The following is a 6,000-nucleotide window of genomic DNA, read 5'->3' as shown; positions in this document are numbered from 1 at the left end:
TATTGACTTTCTACTTGTTGAAAGATGATTTAGAATAGGCGATTAATGGGTAGGAAATAAGTAAACAATATTTACTTCAAAAATGTGAATAACAATTATGAGACCTATCAACACTACTCTTCAACAATAAGCATATTTCTCAAAATAACCCCATACTATTCCATGTCCAACTGGCCTACCTGATGTTTTTATCAGTCCAAATGATTAATAGTTTTCATGATACTTTCCATTTGTCTTTGTTACAAAACATTCCAATATATTATCTTACTATCCATATCAGTGAGCAATGTTGCAACAGGCCGGCTAATATGGTTCGGAGGTATTTCCTTAGTATGATACCAACAAAAACGTGTGCCCCCCCCCCCGCCCCACTCCATTGAACACGCCGAAAGGCTTATTTAAGACTCTTGCTCCCCACCCCCTACTCTTTCTCATACACAAACACTTCCATCCGCGGTTTGGAAGCGTATGGAAGGGATGGGGAGGGGGTTGGGGTGACGAGGAAACGGGTTGATACGCCCTGGAAGTAATTCTTTCGCCCAAAAAAACACAAGGTGAAATGGGACCACCAGAGCATCGCATTCGGACGTGGGACCCACAATGCTCCGCATTCCAGATCTGGTGGCGTTTGTGTGAAGAGCTGAATTTGTTGTACTATCAGGACCTCTGTGTGGTGATATTTTGTAACAGTTGAATTTTAAGTCCCCCTAAAATGGAGAGTAAGAGATGTGTTCATATGTAGAAACATTTCATAATTTAGCTACTCATTTTAGTAGAATGTGTTATGGTGTGCAGTTAATTAATAATAGGCAATTCCATAGTTTTCAACATTTTAGTAAGCTTACATTACCATTTAAAACATCTATTGGCCACATGAAAATTAGATTTCGAAGAGTTACCTATAAAATTACATGAATTATGAATAATTACTCAAACTTGAAACTCTATATATATTTCGAAAATATTCGTTCAGTATTATAAAACTCAAACATAAACGAATAAACAAACCAATATGAATAAAGTAATGAGTGGGATTACTTGCAAAAAGCACAAGTTATCAGTTAAACATGGGCTATCTATAGGCCTATAAAGTTACCTCTCAATATAATCAATGTAAAAGTGTTGATTAAGCAATGTAGTACAAATACATGAGATTGCCGTTTTGACATAAATAAACATTTTATTCAATAAATATGCCTCGATTATCATTTTCAGCAACAAACGATGCCAAATCAATAGGATATAATAAAATGTATATCGAAAATAACATTCATATTCTTCAAATATATAGATCTGTTGATCAGAAATATATATAGACTATAATGATTGTATATGTGAATTTGTAATATAAATGTTTATTTATCTGACTTTGTTTACCCTTCTTATTTATTGTTATATTAAATCTGTCTAAAGTTTAAATATCTCCGTTAGTTGTGTATACTGAGAGGGTAGACTGCAGTAGAATCAGTTATATATTGCCATAACCAGTACTGTGAAAACGTCAGTCTAGGCACGACAGAGTAAACTGCATGTCCCGAGTAGAAAAAAAAGTTGGTGAAAGTGGCCTGACGTCACATTCCCACAATGCTCGCGCCCCATAACTCGCTGCAGCCTGAGAGCGAGACAGAGACACGGTCAGGCCCCGAATATAGACACATTATAGAATATTTTAGATTATTATTATTTTTAAATCAAACAACAGATCGAGGGAAGAAAGACCGTGAAAGGTGGCGTGGAGTCTCTCCCACCGTATGTTTGCGAATAGTCGGTGATGGAATGTTACCGGGGTTCCATGAGAAATTGACAAATGCGGCGCTGGAAACTTTTTGGTGGGTAACTGCTCGTTTTTTTGTCAGATCTCATAATGTAGCTGCACGTTCTGATGTGTGCATGTTTAAAAAAAAAAAGATTCAGATTATTACAGCAACTTTCTTCAATGAGTATCGATAGATTGATGTTCACGACATGTCAATTATCAGTGATCTGTTGTAGTTCTGCATTCGGACACGGTTTAATTTATCTTATTTTGTAGAAGTATGTCAGCATCGAGCTATTTAAATCTTAATTACGCGATCGTTTCTTCGCTGGAATTTTTGTCGATAAATGTATCACACATTTAAATAATTGAAGTTGTAAACATTATGCATTGTGTTAATGATGGCTTTGGCAATGATGATTGATGTTCGGTGCGATTTTTCTACAAATTGCAGCATTTAAAATCATTTCCGAATATTTATCATGGTGAACATGCTACTGCAGAAGAGCGAGGGAGATAGAAGAAGGGACGTCCCTGTTGTATTTGAAATAGTAAACTACTCCGATGTTTTAAGTAGGTCTGCCAACTACACATGTGACATTCAATGTTTACATGCACCATATCCTAATTCATGGACGTTGTTGCTTGATTTTCAGGCGTTCAAAATCAGCACACCATAGAAGTGTAACTATTTGAGTGTTTTCCATCGACAGTTCGTCCATACTGTAATGGCTTGTGTCATGTGGTTGTCGCTGATTGAATGTTTCGGGCGGATTGAGAGGCTATGCGACTTTTGCGTCTCCTTGTGTGTGTGTGTGTGTGTGTGTCGTAATGGCTAAATAACACTATAGCAAGGTCATGTTATGGATGCGGGGGGGGGGGTCTCTGCTCATTGCACTGATACACCTTTGCTGTTGTTCCGTTGTTGAACTTTGTAATTTATTTTCATACTGTTTTGTCAAACAACATTTGGCTCTAAGAAACAGATTCTGAGAAGCAACATGTGATTCTGTTGTCTGCACTGGCTGATCTCAATTATTATCTTTAATCATATTTTAGGCATGGGCATCATTTTGTATTTTGCAGTGTTTAGTTTATTTTCATGTTATGATGTAGTCTACATTATACACGCAAAAAGACAACTTCCAATGGCGATCCACATCGTAGCCTAATAGTACGTGCATTTAGGCCTACATTGTAACAGAGGACTTGTGTGTGCAGATACGGCTGTATAGTTAGTCATCATCAATTGTACCAAACCCACATTGCAACGCTACTCCCATTATTGCACCAGAACGGAGCCTGAAACATTGAGCAACATGTCAAAACACCTGTGACGTATTGGCTGTTGGGAGGCTGCAATTGACTTGAAGTAGTTTCAATCTTTTCGTTTTACGTCACTAGACTATTATAGCCTACTCGGCTATCAATGCTATTGCTAAATACTTATTGAATGTTCCACGAAGTACAGGCTATGCTTTCAGTGTGAAAATATGGCTACTTGGCGTAAAGTAGGCCTATAGATACAACGATGCTTTATTTGGCAACAATGTTGCAGGATAAATAAACAATATGCATCACCGAAAAATTGAACCGCCTGTAGACACTCTAGACTACATGTATGAATAGTTGTCTAGGCTTGGCTACCTACTAATCACCACGACATGTTGTGAGGCAACAAATCGCCTCCTCGCCGTTATGGCAGGTCTGACACGAGCAATGCTCCCTCCATCAAGGCCTCATGTCCACTGCCTCGAGCCACATAATAAGGAAATGGAAGTTGAGAACGTCACAAAGACAATGCTTTTTGTTTTTTGACAATTGCAGTGCAAGTTGAGACGCAAATGTTGATGTTTGTTCTTTTCCCTCATTATTTCTGAGTGAGACTTAGGTCAAACTTAAGTTAAATAGAAACTTGACGCATTGTGTAGACTACAACGTCACATCTGGAATAAATAGGCAGTGGATATGGTCTGCTTCTGAAATAGTGGTAACCCCACAAGAAATTAACTGGTTTTATATTCAATATTCAATGAAACTTCTCAAAACAAACCTTTGACTAGGACAATTTAAGATATATATATTTTTTAAATTAACGTAAACATTTCAAAGTTGAATAGTTTTAGAAGCATGCTCTTTGTGGAAAAGACCGTTTGAATTACAAATAACCTGGTAATATCACATTAAACTTGACTAAATATATTTATTTTTCCTCATCCTTGTTTTTGTAGATAACTATGTTTTATTCAGCGGAAGGTACTTTTTCCATGGATAAACAGTTTGAATACTCTTGAAATACTTTTGAAATACTTATACAACATATTTTTATTACCTTATACATGAGCTCAGCCTGTGTGGTGGGGAGCCAACACGCTACATGTTTGCCTTTGATAGAGAAATGTTTTTGTGTGTGGTGGAGGGAGGTCCCCTTGCTTCCTCTGGAAATGTCCCACAATCCCCTTCACCTCCTTGGGTAGGAGGCTGATTTCCATGAGAAAAGAGCATCAGTTGGGTTAATGGGAAGGACAGCTCTCAGGAAGAACACATGGTAGCTAATAACCAGAGAAGAACAGGGACAGCTCTCAGGAAGAACACATGGTAGCTAATAACCAGAGAAGAACAGGGACAGCTCTCAGGAAGAACACATGGTAGCTAATAACCAGAGAAGAACAGGGACAGCTCTCAGGAAGAACACATGGTAGCTAATAACCAGAGAAGAACAGGGACAGCTCTCAGGAAGAACACATGGTAGCTAATAACCAGAGAAGAACAGGGACAGCTCTCAGGAAGAACACATGGTAGCTAATAACCAGAGAAGAACAGGGACAGCTCTAACCAGAGAAGAACAGGGACAGGAAGAACACATGGTAGCTAATAACCAGAGAAGAACAGGGACAGCTCTCAGGAAGAACACATGGTAGCTAATAACCAGAGAAGAACAGGGACAGCTCTCAGGAAGAACACATGGTAGCTAATAACCAGAGAAGAACAGGGACAGCTCTCAGGAAGAACACATGGTAGCTAATAACCAGAGAAGAACAGGGACAGCTCTCAGGAAGAACACATGGTAGCTAATAACCAGAGAAGAACAGGGACAGCTCTCAGGAAGAACACATGGTAGCTAATAACCAGAGAAGAACAGGGACAGCTCTCAGGAAGAACACATGGTAGCTAATAACCAGAGAAGAACAGGGACAGCTCTGATCCTATTTTTTTGTATTTATTCACCTTCTGGGGAGCACGGAGGAGTGGCGAGGCCCGGCGGGGACAGTGGGTTCGCGTAACAATGGATGTTAGCATCAAGGCGGCAACAAGATTGTTCTATTTAGTTATTTTCTCAAGAAAGCATGAGAAAAACAGGCCGATTGGGAGCCTGAGAACTGGATCATGGGCATCAGAGGACGTCTTGTCTCTCAAAGTGTGTGAACCGCACAAGGAGGTTGGTGGCACCTTAATTGGGGAGGACGAGCTCGTGGTAATGACTGGGGCAGAATCAGTGGAATGATATAAAATACATCAAACACATGGTTTCCATGGTTTCCACGTGTTTCCATGGTTTCCACGTGTTTCCATGGTTTCCACGTGTTTCCATGGTTTCCACGTGTTTCCATGGTTTCCACGTGTTTGATGCCATTCCATTTGCTCCGTTCCAGACATTAGTATGAGCCGTCCTCCCCTCAGCACCCTCGTGTGTGTGTGTGTGTGTGTGTGTGTGTGTGTGTGTGTGTGTGTGTGTGTGTGTGTGTGTGTGTGTGTGTGTGTGTGTGTGTGTGTGTGTGTGTGTGTGTGTGTGTGTGTGTGTGTGTGTGTGTGTGTGTGTGTGTGTGTGTGTGTGTGTGTGTGTGTGTGTGTGTGTGTGTGTGTGTGTGTGTGTGTGTGTGTGTGTGTGTGTGTGTGTGCGTGCGTGCGTCAACCGAGAAGGGAACAATTACTTATTTGAGTTATATGATGTAGTGTTTCACACACAGTAGCCCTGCTGACCGTTGAACCCTGTGGTTGCTTTGGTCACTCCAACTCAGAGAGATAACGTCAGAGCCAAGTTCACAGGCCTAATAGCACTCCCAAATCATCGTCATCGCTGCTGAACTGTCCAGCACCATAGAGATAAGTAGATGACTCTTCCAACGGTTGGCTAAGTGGTGATTCACCACACAAAGTTGTTCTGTTTATTTGATGAACATAGTTATCAATTAAACGAAGCAATGGAATTTCACTTATATCTATGGTTTGGTTAAAGTGTTTTT

At 40.0% G+C, this 6,000-nt stretch overlaps 1 protein-coding gene across 2 annotated transcripts in view; it reads left to right on the top strand.

Moving 5' to 3' along the window:
- The first annotated feature begins 1,602 nt into the window (after window positions 1-1,602).
- Window positions 1,603-6,000, top strand: part of LOC124023303 (zinc finger protein PLAGL2-like) — a 52,523-nt gene continuing 48,125 nt past the window's right edge. For both annotated transcript variants that reach the window (XM_046337818.1, XM_046337823.1), the window contains exon 1: window positions 1,603-1,829. The gene's annotated coding sequence lies outside the window, so the exon portion shown is untranslated. The remainder of the gene's footprint in view (window positions 1,830-6,000) is intronic.

Source organism: Oncorhynchus gorbuscha, linkage group LG03 (assembly GCF_021184085.1).
Source record: "Oncorhynchus gorbuscha isolate QuinsamMale2020 ecotype Even-year linkage group LG03, OgorEven_v1.0, whole genome shotgun sequence".
NCBI lineage: Eukaryota > Metazoa > Chordata > Actinopteri > Salmoniformes > Salmonidae > Oncorhynchus > Oncorhynchus gorbuscha.
The sequence above is the reverse complement of the archived record's forward strand: the minus strand, read 5'-3'. Positions and strand labels throughout refer to the sequence as shown.